Raw genomic sequence first — 18,028 nt, 5'->3', positions numbered from 1 at the left:
GACAAAATAGTTAGAGTGGTTTTTGGACAGGAAATTCCAAAAGTTACCCCCCCCCCCTTTAGTTGTTAACAAGGAGAGAAACTTTTTAATCAATGCACTACTTAAACCTTGATTTTGATAAAAAAAAAACAAGTTAGATATAATTGTCAAATTTCATTGACATTCCTTTAACCATTTAACACAAAAACATAGTCATCTTTTTGATATACATATCATCAAAACAATTTTTAAAGACCTTAAACTGAAAAACTATGAATTATCAAAGCCTTGAAATTTGTGTATTATTCAAATTCAATTTTTTTTTTTGTGAAAAAACCTGTCGTTTCATTTTGGTTAAAACCTTCTTTAGGTAGCTGGTAGTAAAAATAATCTTAATTTTTTTTGTATTATTTTTGTACGACCAGTTTTGATTTAATAGCGGAAAATTACCCCCTCCCTCTTTCTCAATAAATCACGTTCCCTCGCGTCTTTCAGACGGAGGTCGATCACTTTGCTATGAATCTAAAAATACACATTTTGAAAAAATCAAATTGGAATATTGTTTTTGCTTCCAGAATATATTAACTTACGTATTTAAAAGTTCTTATATGTAAAGCGTGTTTAAATGTAGATTTTTAGGCAATTTTTGAATACCCCTACAATCCCCACCCTTTGCTTTTTTGCGTCGCAGACCATTAGCGTTTGACGAAACGTCGTTTACAGTGCTAGTATTCTAGTATTTCGTCATTTGAATCCAGGAGGTATGCATTAGTTTTTAAATTCATATATGCAGAATAAATATTGACTACTGGTTTATATGTATCAGGAAAAATTACTGAAGGATTTTAGTGTTTAGCCCATATATGTATGCGTTATGCATTCCATATCACATAAAACCTGGATACGAATGTTGAATATGTTGATTTTCAATTTTATTTCTTAAATTTTATTTTTAAAGAAATGGTGTATGCTCAACTCTCCTGTGATATAAATGGAATAATTATAGCATCTTCCATGTTATTATTTCAAACGAGACAGTATGTGGCCGTGGGGATACATTGACATTTGCAAACATGTACACCCCTCATGATATTGTACGCATTTTATCAATGTGGTTGCTTCTAAAGATAAAATGAAAATTCCGTATTCGTCCACATTAACTTGAAAATATCAAACATTTAACTCTCCATATATTTTAATTCATATCAAATCGCACATTGATATTTTAAAAAATCTTGTAGGCTACGTTTTGTTTTGATTCGAGGAAATGCAAAAATAACAGTTTAAAATATGGTTTTCCATCTTGTTTTTCTACAAATTATGCTCGCAAACACCTATATTGACCAAGCTAATGTTATAGAGTATCATGAAACGAATTGATTGCTTAAATTTGTAAATTTTTTTCTATTAAGAGGATAAATCCATATATTTAGTTACATTTGCAAATGTTTCCCATTTTTATAACACAACTGAAAGCAATACATATTAATAACTGTATCAATACAGGTTCCTCGAACGTAATAAATGTTCAACGTCATTTCTCTTTGACGTCATCAAGGCTCGACGCACAATCAACGGATAACAAATATGCTGTTTGGTTTGAAATATAAAACATTTCACGAGTTTAAAGACATAAATAGGCAAATATAAAATATAAAAAAGTCACAAATGTAAATAAAAGTAATAAGGTATCATTTCAAAACATCTATCGCACTATAAATACGGGTTGGTGCGAGATCAAATTCACCATAAAGCCCACAGGCTTGATGGAATTCGATCTCGTGACCAACCCGTATTCATATATATGTTTAAAAATGATACCTTATTTCTTAAATATTTTTTAAAATCTTCTTTTAATACAAAATACATAGCTTCTTATAATATAAGAAGACAAATATAACATGTTACAGAATATTTTACTTGCATATGTTGTTACCCAATTATAAGTACCAGTGTTTTCATCTTTACATTTTGCTTTTGAACATTTTCCTGGGCACAGGCACTCAAGGCAGGATAAAAACAACCATAAAAATTGTATCAATAACATATTCTGAAAAAAATGATAGGGGCTTTTGTTAACCCCATACATTCTTGTACATGTCTGTAATGTTGTACTTCGTTTGAAACTGCAACTCCGCATGTCCTTGTATTTTAAGAATGAAATATATGGATATAACGAACCGTATTCAAGCTCTAATTCCATTAAACAATGCAAAATAGGAGTAGAGCAGACACAGACCTCTAAAACATCAGAGGTGGGATCAGATGCCATGCAGGAGTGAGCATCCCCTGCTGACCGGTCACACCGCCGTGCACACCTTGTCATTATTGAGAAATAATCCGCCAATAATTCAGTGTGTAAAATAATGGCCTAACAATTGTCAGCATTTGACTAATTATAAATGATCAATTGTATTTGCTTTGACCAAAGAAGTTACGAAATGATGACATTAAACGAGGCTTCTGATATTTTTGTTCAATCAACTTGTTTGTCAGTAGTTTACCTTGTTCTAGAAATTATTCATATGTTAAGAATGTTCTTTCGTATTGTTCTGCTCTTATTTTGTATTGTTTTATGGACTTTGAGATTGTATACTGTTCGTTATCTCCATATCCTTCTTTCAAGCTTATCGGGATATATCGTATTGACATAAAAATGGAAATAAGCATTATTAATTGACAATTTATCGTCAATATATCTAAATATCTAGCTGAAGGCCACAACAAGTGTCGTCTTCGTTTCATGTATGTGTAAGATTTTGGAGTTCGGTAAGTTCTGCTTCATATGAATACAAAAAATGTCTGCTAATAATCGGATGCAATAAGTACCCATGGGAATTCCAAAAGATTGTTTGAAGACGACCTTTTCTTTAAAACATACATAAATATTGTCAATCAGAAACTTAAGCATGTTTCAAAGTCAACTTCAGAGTACTTGAATATGTGTGTACAATCAGAATGATTTAACAAAATAATGTTGCAACAGACGTATGACAGTGTGAGTAAATCTACGTGTTCAATATTAATGGAAAAAGTTTTTTTTTTTTGTTTTTTTTTTTGAAAGCTGTTGATATCAAAAAGCCTGGACTTAAATTTATAGTGGGGAATAGTGGTGTATAAAATTGAAAAGTCGTTTGTCTTAAGCTGATAGAGAGAAAGAGGCTTAGTTGAACCTTTACTGGAATCGGCTATGTATCTTTGATTGTTACCATTTTTTATGAAGTTTTAGAATCAAATTTAGTTATTGTAATTCAAAATCATGCTGGTTGTTTGGAAAACAATAAAAATAATTCAAGAGAATTGACAACTCGCACGGTTCACCGAGCCCAATGAAGTTATTTCTTAGTTTATTTCATCGCACCCTATGTGAGGTTCATTCAAAAAATATGTAGACACAAGTTATTAATAGTCATATTATTATTACAATTTAAAAGATCAGCACATTTTCGTAAAATAAAAACATTTATTTTGTCGAAGTGTGAAGTGTCATTCCATTTAATTAAATAGAACTTATGTTATCCAACTTTTAAAGCAACATGTTTTGTTACCACGGAGCGCGATTAAAAACATTGTAACGTCAAACAAATTCAGGTACGTTGAGAAATTAAAAAAAAAAGATTACTCTGCATTTTTACTTCATATTCGGTTTGTAGCGTCTTCTCCATCATATAAACTTATCCATAACACTTAACATCTAGTTTGCTAACAATTGTGCAAATAATTTGAACTATATTGTCAGTGTTTTAAAATTCTTAACCGCGTAATTACGATTATAATAACGTTCCAAACTCTTTTGACAAGATTTTCAAATATAACAGGTTTCTTTGCAGACCATCCATAGTCCAATTCAAACTTGCTACCACTCAAATGCTTTTTATACACAGCTTATTTTTCATAGATTTCCTGGCTTATACAGAAATTTAAAGTATGTTAAAGGAGCACCCCGAATAAAAATGAAAAGAAAAATGACATTGCTACTCGCTGCTTCGTGACGTCCTCCAACGTCATAGTTTTCTGCCTTTTTAAATCAGGTCTATATGCATTTACAAACTGATATCTTTTAAACCGAGTGATATATTACCTCAGACCATTTTGATTAATTCCACAAGACTTAATTTAAACACGTACATTTTATTTCGTTCCAGCACCATTTATTAGAGGTACAGCTATAGATACTATAAGAAATTTAGTAAAATATTTAATTTTTACGTTCCTCCGTTACTCCATTTTTTGCCGTTCTAAATCTTTAATAATTTTTATAAATATGAATATATATTTCATTTTTTAAATCTGTGTTTTCGATTTTTTGGTTGAAATATGTGTACCAAATTTAGATATAATATGACGTTAAATAAAAAAAGTTAGGCCAAACGTCTACGAACTTTTTACATGACCCTCGTTTATATACGATAATTCATAAAATGATGTTCATTTTCTTCGTTATTGTTATCACACATGGTACAAGATACATCATTGTACTTAAAGATTTGTTTTTTAATAGTTGTCCTATCCCAACTCACAGGCTAAAATGACACGACTCAAACCCCTTTTTAACCCCCAAAGCAAATATTTCCTTTGTATTCCTGAAAATATATTTAAATAATTCAGCATTGATCTTGAAGGTTCACTTCAATATAAACATGTATCTGACCTAAAGAGCATGTTTTTTTTTATCTATAAAAGCTTGTCGACTTCCATTCCGATTAATGACATAAGGCTTAATATACTCTTCAAAAAAAAAAGAAACGCATAGTAGGAACAATGCCCTAAAAATGTATGATAGTTTTGTCATACCTTTTATTTTTGTATGGACACGATGTATTCGAGTGAAATGCAAGATTTTTTAATGCAATTGTTTACTTTACAGCTATTCTACAAGTCTCACAGACAAAAAGACCTGATTTTGCAAAATTTCCCCCAAAATTTTGATCTCAATTTTCATTTGTTGAATTTCGATGCAATTCCTTCAGGTACAAAGGGGCTATCAAAAGCGGGGGTTCTCGATATTTTGAATCTGGTTTTATCTGAAAAATGCCGCTTCTTCAAAATGCTGCATCTGACTGTTGCGTAGCACAAAAAGGAAAATGGGCGACTGGAAGAAGGGGTACCGCAATCTACAATTGCAAGAGGTTTTAATGTTACACACAGAACAAATCTAACCTATAAAACATAAACCATTAACATCGAACACCCAATGTTCGCACAAAATATGGTAGACTACGTGTGACATCAGCAGCACAGCATCACTTCCGAGGATTATGTAAATTACATGAATGTAATGCAAGGACGTCATCTAAGGCATTAGCTATCCCTGAACTGCACAGATCATCTAACAAGACCGTTTCAGTTGACTACGAATTATTGCAAGAGGGTTATTCATGTCATTGTTCTGACCCCACAAAACCCCAGATATCGACTTCAAAGATCTCAGATGAATAGAGTATGACCACAGCATCACTGCTGAACATTTAGGTTAACCTACTAGTCCAGAATGTTTATCTGAAAGCCTCTAATAAGTTTAAGAGTGCGAATGCTTTGTAATGAATGCTAGGCAGATAACTGCCTCCAGGACGTTAAAAAAGTTGGTGGTGGTAGTGTAATGATATGGAAACTGGTATTATAAGAAGATAAGATTGATTTGGTTCGAATTCAATGGACTTTGATGGAAAAAGGTACTCTAACCATGTTCTACCTACACATACCCATTCAATTTTGTAGCATCCTAAAGCTCTATTGCAATCTCACAATACACAATACACAGCCACATATGGCTCGTTTGACACACCTATTCTTGCAAAGAAACAACAACTTGTTTCAGCCACAGTCATCTAAATCGCCAGATTTAATCCAAATTAAGCATCATTGGACAAAATGGATTGACATGATTTGCCAAAGACAATCGCATCCCCAGACTCTGCAACAGCTGACCAAAGTTCTACATTTGGACTGGGAGAGTATTCCTATACAGTTTTTATTACACACATTTGCTTCCATTTGATGCCGTTTGTGGCTATCATTTGTGTCTGCGGGGGGCATACCAGATATTGATCTTTAATGGTCTTAAACTGACTATAATTTTAAAATTGTTGAGTAATTATGACATTTTGATAGTATTCCTGTTGCTTTCCACAATTCTGTTTTATCAATGCATCATTTTGCTAAATAATCTTTATGTTCAATGTGTCACTAAAATTCTACTATGCGTTTCTTTTTTTGAAGAGTATACATTTAACAGTTTATTTTTCACAAATCAACATTTCAGTGTGTAGAAGAAATAGGAAGTCTTTCATTGATATTCTGAGTTTGTTATACCCGAATGTAAACTTTGATATTTTTCTTTGAAACTTTATTCGTTATGTTTAGTCTATTTATTTTAAAACGCAATAAAACCTGCCATTTATATTTACAATTTATAGAGGCCTAAATGAAATCCAAAGGAATAGAATCACTGAAATATTGTAGCCCTAATGTTTCAAAACTTAGATCTTTGAATATTAACTCCATGTTTCCAAATTCTAAGGAATACAGTCAGCTGAAATTTATCACAGCTCAATGCTGCTAATGAAAAATATATCGATTAATTTATTAAAAACAAACGCATTGTTTTGCCGGACTATTGAAATGGTTCTTTACTGAAATTTATCTGACAAAGAATCTATAAATGAATTTCTTAAATAAATAGATCTTTTTAAAATACATTTTTTCCCGTATTTTTGCTCTCTTGATATATTCCTTGGCTTAAATTACAAGTTGACAAAAAAGTGGGACATGTGAATCTCAGCTTTATAAATTTATGTGGAATTCTAACAATAAAAGTAGACATGGTATCATTACATTCAGACCTCTTTTAATAATTCTAAAGTTATCGTTGCATTACAATGCACTAAAGAAGATTTAAAAAAAAAAAACGGCCCAATAAAGTCGGTTAGCATGAAACATGGCCCATGGGCCATACCGCTCACCTGGGTACAATGATTAGTTAAAAACACAAATCAGCTCAGTGTTGAAAAGTGGGAGTGGGATTTCAATTTTTTATTACTTTAGAATGTCACTATATCAATAAAGCATACATATATAACTTGACCATTCGTGAAAAGATGATTTTAAAGATTTTTTTAAAAATATTACTCCCATTGTGATTTTTTCTAACATATTACTAGATTTCCCATTGTGATCCCTCACTAACACCCCCTTCAAATGTAAAAATGGATTTGGTGTTCTTCAGAAAATTTTTAAAGATATTTTACATGTGTAGTATATATTCCTATGTAAAAATCAATTCCATATTATGTCCCCACCCTACCACCAAGAATTCTTATTTAAACAATCTTGAAACTTCAATATCTGAGGATGCTTCCAATAAATATCGTCAAACATGCTATGGCTTTGCTGTTCTTGAGTAGAAGATTTTTAAGATTTTTCCTACGCAGCACTGTTATTGTTACAAAAAGGTGGTGGAGCCTAATTTGTACGTGAAAACTTTACTTTTACATCATGCAAAATATACGTCGTAAAACAGTTCTTTAAAATACCACAAAATGGGATGATTTGCTAATTTAACCTGTAGGAAATCATCAAACTACATCAATTATTACTACAGCGTGCTGTTGTGCCTTTAGTTAAACCCCTCATAGCAAGTTATTAACAAGTCAATGATCGTAATCCACTTGTCAAAGTGACGTCATTTTGTAGAATGTGACCATTAACGTGGATTCAATGTCTTCTTTACGATTTTATTAATACATGTATACTTTCTGGATATTGCATTTTTAATTGTCACTGCGGTATATTTGTATGTAAGAAGGATATGGAGATAACGAACAGTATCTGATCTCAACGTCCATTAAACAATATACAAAATAAGAGCAGAGCAAACACGGACCTCCGAAACATCAGAGGTGGGAACTGGTGCCATGGATGTAAGCACATCGGAGGGTTCCGTGGGGGTCTTCATAAATCGATCTACTGCAAGGGCATACACTCATTGGATCATCGTAAGGTTTTACAATTCAACTCTAGAATTATTAAGATATATGAAAAGTGCTGCAATCTTGATGAAGTCTTAATAATAATTTAATCATATCATTATTTCATGCCGTAGACCAGAATTTAGATAGGATCGCAGAATTTTCAGAAACTACAATGCGTGTTGAAAATATTTATACATCAAACTTGGAATTTTTACTTGGTTATGCCCTAGCACTAGTGCAGTTTATAGGTAACATCAATACTGCAAGTAAATGTGCTAAAATCACGTGACTGCCGCATCACGTGACAAGTCTTAATATAAAATCTAATCGTCCTCAATATGTAGTTATTAACCATAATGGCAATCATCTGATTTTAATAATGTACTAAAAATAATCGCTATCCCTATTATGAACACATTTTTTGTTACAAAATATTGTCCACATTTTCATTGTTTACCTTAAATGTACTCCGTATATATTTCTATGTAAGCTTTGATTGCCCATTATGGCCCTACCCCCAGGGGTCATGGTATAAACAAACTTGAATTAAGTCTAATTAAGGATGTTTCCATATTATTATCACCAATCATGGCTTTGATGATCTTGAGAAGAATATTTTGAGTGTATTATTTCCTATGCATTCCTTTGTAAAACTTTGATCAGCCATTGTTGCCCACTACATCTCGGGGTCACGACCTGAGGATGCTTCCACATGAGTTTCGTATTTCCCAACCCAGTGGTTCTGTAGAAGAAGATTTTTAAAGATTTATCCTATATATTCCTAAGTAAAATTTTAATCACCCATTGTGGCCCCGCCCTACTTCCGGGGGTCATTATTTGAACAAATTCGAATCTACAGTACCTGAGGATGCTTCCACATACGTTTCGTATTTCATGACTCAGTGGTTCTGAAGAAAAAGATTTTAAAGGTTTTTTCTGTTTTCTTAAGTAAAGATTTGATCAGCCAGTGTTGTCCCGCCCTAACTATGGGGGTCTTAATTTGAACAAACCTAAATCTAAACCTCCTGAGGATGTTTCCATCAGTCCCTATTAAAAAAGATACTAATCATGGATTTGTTGTTCCCAAGACATGTTTAAAGATATCTTAATATGTTGTAAAACTCGGTTACAACGAAGTAACTGGGTCCTGTCAAATTACTTCGGTATATCCATAATTCGTACGTTATATCCGAATTAGAAATTGATTAAATTTTTATAGCTGGGGATCCAAAATAACTTCGCTATATCCCCGAATTTGCAATATCCGTGTTCGTACTAAACGAGATTTAATATACTGTTATGAAATAATAATAATTTGAAAACCCTATATTTCTTCGGGCTATCCGTCTGTCTTCTCTAATGGAGTTACATAGTGGCAGTCTTGCCCAATTCTTAGGCCAACTATTTTTTTTTATTTTCCGTTATTCACATACATAGGGAAACTATCTTAGTCATTTTAAATGCTAAGGACCAGATTATATTTCCTTGTCTACCAAACATATTATGACTAGTACATTTCTGAAAGAGTGAATTCAGGATGAAAACACTTGATCATAGTCCAGTGCGCCGCATGTGCCATTGCAGTCTCCATTTTTCAATTAGTCGGATTTCAACCTGGTGTATATTAAACGTTATAAAATTCATATTTGTTAAACCATAATCACCAAAATTTGTGGAAATATAGTTAATGAAACGGTTTTAAAAATTTTCCCTTCAATTAAAAAAATATAGAGTGGTAATTAGTTTTTCGTAGGATTTTAAATATATTATACAAATTTCTAATTGCAACTTTTGGGTAGTGCACCGCCTTCCCAACCTAGACAATGAAATGTGTCAATTAAATAGGGTTAATGTGTATAGTTATTCCATAATTGTCCACAAATTTATTAGATAATGTTTGTTTAATCTATGTATGGTGTTTCTTTAATATATGACATTGGGTTCCTACAAAACAACGCTTGTCTACAGAATTTTGGGACAACCCTCGTACTAAATGGATCGTTTTCAAGATTTCTATTAAAGTTTTAGTAAATTTCCTTTATTTAATTGAAAGACCTTTCTGAAACTAAAGAAAAGTCATTTAAAATTCAATGTTTTTCTATTAAGAGGATAAAGACATATAATTTTTTAAAATCTTCTTTTAATACAGGAAACATAGCTTCTTTTAATATTAAAAGCTATAGATAACATGTTACAAAATATTTTAATAAATATGTTGTTCCACAATGATAAGCAGCAGTCTTTGCATATCTGCTTTTTGCGTTTGAACACTTTTCTGGGCACATACGCACTCAAGGCCGGATAAAAATAACCATAAAAATTGTATTAATCACATAATTTGAAAAGGAAATATTAATCAAAGTGACAGGGACTTGAACGTTTTGTTTACCCGATACATATTTGTACATAGTTGTAATGTTGTACTTCGTTTGTAACGGGAACTCCGCATTTTCTTGTATTTTGAGAATAAAATATACGGAGAAAGCGAACAGAATTCAAGCTCAAAGTCCATTAAACAATGCAAAATAGGAGCAGAGCAATGATGGACCTCTGAAACATCAGATGTGGAATCAGGTGCTATGGAAGGGCAAGCATCCCCTGCTGCACGATCATTCCCCCTGTTTGCACCTTGTCATTATTGGGAAATAAAGGGAAAATCCGTCAACGATCCAGCGTTTCAATAATGGCCTAACGATTGCTATGACAAATGTAAGCATGCATTTGACTTATTGATACCAGTAAGTTGTATTTGCTGACAAGGTAAGTGTATAGACCAAAGAACTTACGAAATGATGACTTAAAACGGGGCTCCTGATTTTCTCGTTTCATCAACTTTTTTTCAGTAAATAATCTTGTTTTAGAAATTGATCAGATGTTGAGCATGTTCTTGCTTATCAAATAAACTTAGATATAAATCCAGAATGCAGGCGTTGAAGGTATAATGCTACAAAAGTAAGGGAAAGTAACGATTAAATATGTAATATCATCACGTTCCTCATAAAGCTTGGTTGTTAGATTACCATTAACGCCTTTTTCGAGTAAAATGTCCAAATATTAAGCAGTCGTGTCAGGCTCATGAGTGTCTTTTCTTTCAAGCCTACCGTGATACATCGTATCGACATAAATATTGAAATAATCATTATTAATTGACAATTCATCGTCGATATATCTTAATTTCGAGTTAAAGACCACAACAAGTGTTTTCTTTTGGAAAAATTCCGCTTCATATGAAAATAAAAAAAAGTCTGCTTATAACGGGGTTCAATTAGTACCCATGGGAATTCCAATAGATTGTTGGAAGATCTGGTCTTCAAAAAACAAATAGATATTGTCAATCAGAAACTCTAGCATCTTTTAAATATCAACTTCAGTGTACTTGACTATGTGTGTACAATAAGAATGTTTTAACAAAATAATGTTGCAATTGACGAATGACAAGTTAAGTTAATTTACGTATACAATATTAACGGCAAAAAGCAAAAACTGTCAAATAAAACGGTAAGCCTAAATTTATCGTGGGGAATGGTGGAGTATATAGTTGAAATGTCGTTAGTCTTAAGCTGCTGATTTTGGTTAAATGTTTTGATTTCAAATATTCAAAAATTTCCTTGGATTTTTTAAGTATCAACATCTGATTTACACCAGTTCTGGAATATAGTGTTCCACAGTACTCTTGAGGTTTCTCCTTCACTACTGCTAATATCTTAGTGAGGAACTAAGAAAGAGGTTTGAGCGAAGATTTACTAGTTTTGTATCTCTGTTTGTTACGATGTTTTATGAAGTTTAAGAATCCAATTTAGTTATTGAAATTGAAATTCATGTTGGTTGTTTGGAATATTAAAAAAATTAAAAGAATTGACAACTCATTTGGTACACCAAACTCATGTAATGAAGCATATGGAGGTAAGGAACTGTATTCAATATCAAAGTCCACAAAACCATTAAATAATACAAAATGGGAGCAGAGCAAACACAGACCTCCAAAACATCATAGGTGGGATCAGATGCTATTGAGGAATGAGCATCGCCTGCCGACCGGTCACACCCGCCGTGCGCTTTTTTTCGCACCCTATACATACGATTATTCATAAAATGATGTTCATTTCCTTCGTTATTGTTATCACACATGGTACAAGATGCATCAGACTTCTTAAAAATTTGTTTAAATAGTTGCCCTATCCCAGCTCACTGGCTAAAATGGCCCGACTCAAGCATTTTTTAAACCCCAAAGCAAATATTTATTTAATATTCCGGGAAAAAAATATTTAAAAAATTCAGCTTTGATCTTGAAAGGTTCACTTCAGTATAAACAGGTATCTGACCAGTATGGCGGGGCTTAGGGTTTTTTATGTACTGAAAGCTTGTCGACATTCGTTACGATTAATGACATAAGGCTTGATATATGCAACACTTTATTTTTTTTTATAAATCTTTATTTCAGTGAGTAGAGGCAGTAGGAACTCTTTCATTGGTATTCTAAGTTTGTTATGCCCAAATGTAAACTTTGATATTTATCTTTACTTTTCATTGAACATAATGGTAATGTCTTCTGTCTCTGAAACTCTATTCGTTAAGTCTAGTCTATTTATTTTACAACACAATAAAACCTTCCATTAATGTGCACAAATTATATAGGCCTGAATGAAATCCAAGGGAGTACAATTAGTGATAGATTGTAGCCCTACTGTTTCAAAACTTAGATCTTTGAACATTGACTCCATGTTTCTAAATTCTAAGGAATACAGTCAGCTGAAATTCATCACAGCTCAATGCTGCTAATGAAAAATATATCGATTAATTTATTAAAAACAAACGCATTGTTTTGCCGGACTATTGAAATTGTTCTTTACTGAAATTTATCTGACAAAGAATCTATAAATGAATTTCTTAAATAAAAAGATCTTTTTATGATACGTTTTTTCGTATTGTTTTTTACTCTCTTGACAGACTCCTTGGCTTAAATTACAGGTTAACAGAAAACTGGGACGTGTGAATCTTAGCTGTATCAATTTATGCGGAATTCTAACAATAAAAGGAAACACAGTGTCATTACATACAGACCCCCTTTTAATAATTCTAAAGTTTTTGTTGCATCACAATGTGCTATACAAGATGTTGAAAAAAAACTTAGCTCATAAAATTCGAAAAGAATGGAACAAGAGGCCCATGGGCCACATCGCTCACTAGAGCATATGAGCTAGTTAAAAAACACAAATAAGCTCAGTATTTAAAAGTATACTCGTGGGAGGGTGGTTTCATTTTTTATTACTTGAGAATGTCACTACATAAATGAAGCATACATATATCGGAGGGGGGGTCTTAATTTGAACAAACCTAAATCTTAACCACCTGAGGATGCTTCCATTAGTTTCCTATGAAAAAATACCAATCATGGATTTGGTGTTCTCCATAAAATTTTTAAAGATAATATGGTATATATTCCTATGTAAAAATCAATTCCACATTGTGTCCCCACCCTACCACCAAGAATTCTTATTTAGGAAGAATTCACCATGCATCGGATACCCTTGTACTTCAGCAAGTTCTAGCAATATCGCTACCGACGGAAAATTATCAAAATGGAGTTTAACATTTAGTTTGTGATTAAAATACCATTTTGGGACATAATTATATGCCCTTTATTGAGAAAAGATCCTCAAAAATCGAGTTTTTAGTGATAACTCAAACTTCACCATGGATTAGACATTGTTTACCCATGCATCGGACAGACGGTATTTTGACCAGAAAAATATCATACCTCTATCAAAGTGCTTTAAAATGCTTGATATGGATATATTTTTATTTTTTATCTAAGAAATAACCCTCAACTTAAATTTAATTGACGATATCGTTGCACAAATGTAAAGCGATTCAAGAGACCTCAGTCTGCCTTAGAAATGCTTTAAAATGCTTATAATGCGGTAATTCGCGCCCTTTTTTCATGGTTTAAATCATACTCTGGTTTGTAGAAATAAACTGAGTCAAATTCCAGACGTCATATATCGATAACTTGTATTTTGACTGAAAATATAGAGTTTTTATTTTCCTTTTCCGCAAAAAAACCGCTATCAGATGGGTTCTGTAGGAAAATGGTAGTACTTACCATTGCATCGGAAAGTGTCCGATGCATGGTTAATTTGTGACCGATGTACGGAGAAATGAACATACTAGTGAAAACCAGTTCTATAAAGAATTATACGAACATTAAAGCGAAATTTCTTTAAAATTTATGTAAAATTACCGATCTTTAACTTTATTTACCAAAGTCTGACTCGTTCCGCTGAAGTCGAATTTTAAGAACGATAACTCTAAAAATCGAAAAATCATAATTTTCTGGTTATTCCCCTTTGATGATATAAAATATGACGTAACTTCAAGGCCATTCTCGGGGTATTTTTATCAGAACATGATAATAACAATCGGTATCATTAAAAAATTTAAATATTCAGCTTCTAGACAGAAACAAATAAATACACGGAACTCTTAAGTTGAAAGAGAATGTATTGTCTAAAGTTGTCCGAAGCAAGGTATGTGCCCGATGCACGGTGAATTCACCCTAAACAATCTTGATACTTCAAATCTGAGGATGCTTCCTAAAAAATATCACCAAACATGCAATAGCTTTGTTGTTCTTGAGAAGAAGATTTTTGAAGTTTTTTTTTTTTTTTTTTACGCAGCACAGTTAAGGTTATCAAAAGGTGGCGGGGCCTTATTTGTACGGGAAAACTTAACCATGACATCATGCAAAATATACGTCGTAAAACAATTCTTTAAAATACCACAAAATGAGGTGATTTCCTGATTTAACCTGTAAGACATCATCAAACAACATCAATTATTACTACAGCATGCTGTTGTGCCTTTAGCTAAACCCCACAAAACAAGTTATAAACAGGTCAATGATCGTAATCCACTTGTCAAAGTGACGTCATTTTGTAGAATGTGACATTGATTGTATGCAGTGAGAGGCAAATCAAGTAATATTTTCACAACAAAAACTGTATTCTATAATTTAACAAAATATTATTTATAGATATTCTACAGGCCATTAATTTGAATTCAATGTCTTCTTCACGATTTTATTGTCCCCCGCTTGAAAAGTGGGGGATATTAATTTGGGTTTGTCCGTCTGTCCGTCCGTCTTTCTGTCTGTCAGTAACGCTTTCGTTTCCACACGATATCTCGAGAACCCTTTGAGCTTTTGCAATGAAATTTAGCAAAGCAAATCCCTATGGACTAAAAAAGACCCCTATTGTTTCTTAGGTCAAAAGGTCAAAGGTCAAGGTCATAAATAAGCAAATTCTGTCTGTTAAAACACTTTCGTTTCCACACGATATCTCTAGAACCATTTGAGCTATTGCAATGAAATTTTATGTAACAACTCCCTGTGGCCTAATGAAGACCCCCATGGATTTTGAGGTCAAAATGTCAAAGTTCAAGGTCGTAAATTTATACATTCTGTTTGTGTGTAATACTTTTATTTCCGGGCGATATTTCAAGAAGACTTTGAGCTTATGCAATGTAATTTTATATCAAAACTCCCTAGGACGTCTCTAGCCCCTCTCAAAGTGCCCCACCCCGTTTGTTTTATTAGTATTTATAGTATTACATGTCGCTATTTTTAGCGCAGGGGCATGAGGAGAGTTATTGCGTATAAAACAGGTTCTCGGCGGACTTTCTGTTCTTATTACATCTATTAGAACTGTTTAATAAAGCCTAAATAAATAAAACACCATGGATTGTGTAAAATTTTGAGAATACCGAACATGGAAACATGAATATATACATGTATGTGACTTCACTTCTGGAAATACTTCACACCATGTAAAGCAATTCCGTGGTCAAGTGGTTATGTCTCTCGCTTCAAGTGTGAGAGGTCCCGGGATCGAATCTCGGTCGAACCTTTCTTTGTTTTTTTTTTGTTTTTTAATGTATTTTTTTTGCTTCAGTATATATTTAATAATTCTACAAATTCAGTCAGGGGGAGCCGACTTTTTCCCTAAGCGGGGGACACGAATTCTCTGAATTAGCTTGTTAATATATGTTCTTGATATTGCATTTTTATATCAATATTTCATGCCGTAGACCAGCAAAAAATACAGTATTTGGTCAAACAAATATAATTTGAACTAGAGCAAAGCTCGTTGCAAAGCAACGAGTAGGTCTTCCGTCCAGTATTAACCGGAAGTGACGTCAACAAGAGAAAGGAATGAGTTAAAACGCCTTCAGTGTCTCTAAAATTTAAAAGTTTTTAATTTTGCATCAAAACCTTCAAAATAAGCTATTTTGGTTACTTCCGGTTTGACCGGAAGTGACATCATTTGACGAATTCAGACAATATAGGCATCATTTCCGGCTGACGTCAAGTTCACAAGTACAAAAAAACTTTGAAAAAACTCACTTTAAACCATTTATTCTATTTCTTTTGACGCAGGTGAGAAAGTTTAATTTTTCGACTACTTCCGGTTTTCACCGGAAGTTATTGAAATGGATGCGTTTTGTTGACAATTATTAATGTGAACATAAGTTTTACTTGCCATTATTCAAAACGGTTAAATTTTTCAAAAAATCTAAAAAATTAATGTCACTTCCTGTGTCGACCGGAAGTGACGGATGCAAAATCAAAAGATGCCATGCATAATTGAAAGAGATGTTTTATCATCCCCGAAAATATCGTGATTAAATCTTGAGTGGTTAAGAAGGAGTTGCTTGGACAAAATGGCAATTTAAAAAAAGAAAATTGGACAAAAAATGTGACCGGAAGTGATTTTTCAAAAAATGAAAAAACGGTCTGGAGGTATTATAACAATGCATCATTCCTGAAAAAATCTTTGAAATCGGTCAAGAAGTTTCCGAGAAATCACGTGTACTATGAAAAGGGAATACTAATAATAATAGGAAACATAAGAAAAACAGTAAGGTCTTCCGAAGGAAGTCGGAAGACCTTAACAATGGAATTGCAGAATTTAGATAGGATCGCAGCACTTTTCAGAAACTACAATGCATGTTGAAAATATTTATACACTAAACTTGGAATTTTTACTTGGTTATGCCCATGCACTAGTGCAGTTTATAGGTAACATCAATCCTGCATGTAAATGTGCAGAAATCACGTGACTTCCACATCACGTGACAAGTCTTTATATAAAATCTAATTGTCCTCAATATGTAGTTATTAACCATAATGGCAATCATCCGATTTGAATAATGTACTGAAAATAATCGCTATCCCTATTATGAATACATTTTTAATTGCAAAATATTGTCCATATTTCCATTGTGCCTCTTCAATGTACTACGTATATATTTCTATGTAAAGTTTTGCCCTAGGGTCATGATATGAACAAGCTTGAATTAACTCTAGCTAAGGATGGTTCCATACATTTTTATGAACAATCATGGCTTTGCTGATCTCGAGAAGAAGATTTTTAACATTTTTTTCCTACGTATTACTATGTAAAACTATGATCAGCCATTGTGACCCACCACATCCTAGGGGTCATAATTTGAACAAACTTGAATCTTTACTACCTGAGGATGCCTCCACATGAAATACATTTTTCCTGGCCCAATGGATCTGGAGAAGAAGATTTTTAGATATTTATCCTATATATTCCTATGTAAAACGTTAATCAGCCATTGCGGCCACGCCCTACTCCAGGGGGTCATCATTTGAACAAATTTGTTTTTTCTATTTTCGTATGTAAAAAAAAATTGATAAACCAGTGTTGCCCCACCCTAACTCTGAGGGCTTTAATCTGAACAAACTTTAATTTAAACCTCATGAGGATGCTTCGATTAGTTCCCCATAAAAAAAATACTAATCACGGATTTGTTGTTTTCCAGAAATTATTTTTAAAGATATTTAAGTATACTGTACAGGTATGAAATAATAATAATTTGAAAACCCTATATTTCTACGGGCTTTTCATCTGTCTTCTCTAATGGAGTTACACAGTGGCACTCTTGCCCAATTCTTAGGCCAGCCCTTTTTTTAGTTTCCGTTATTCATATACATAGAGAAAGCATCTCAGTCATTTTGAATGCTAAAGACCAGATTACATGTCCTTGTCTACCAA

This window comes from Saccostrea cucullata, unplaced genomic scaffold, assembly GCF_032062105.1.
Source record: "Saccostrea cucullata isolate Sc308-1 unplaced genomic scaffold, CSIRO_AGI_Scuc_v1 ctg5355, whole genome shotgun sequence".
Classification (NCBI taxonomy): domain Eukaryota; kingdom Metazoa; phylum Mollusca; class Bivalvia; order Ostreida; family Ostreidae; genus Saccostrea; species Saccostrea cuccullata.
Note: the sequence above shows the minus strand (reverse complement) of the source record.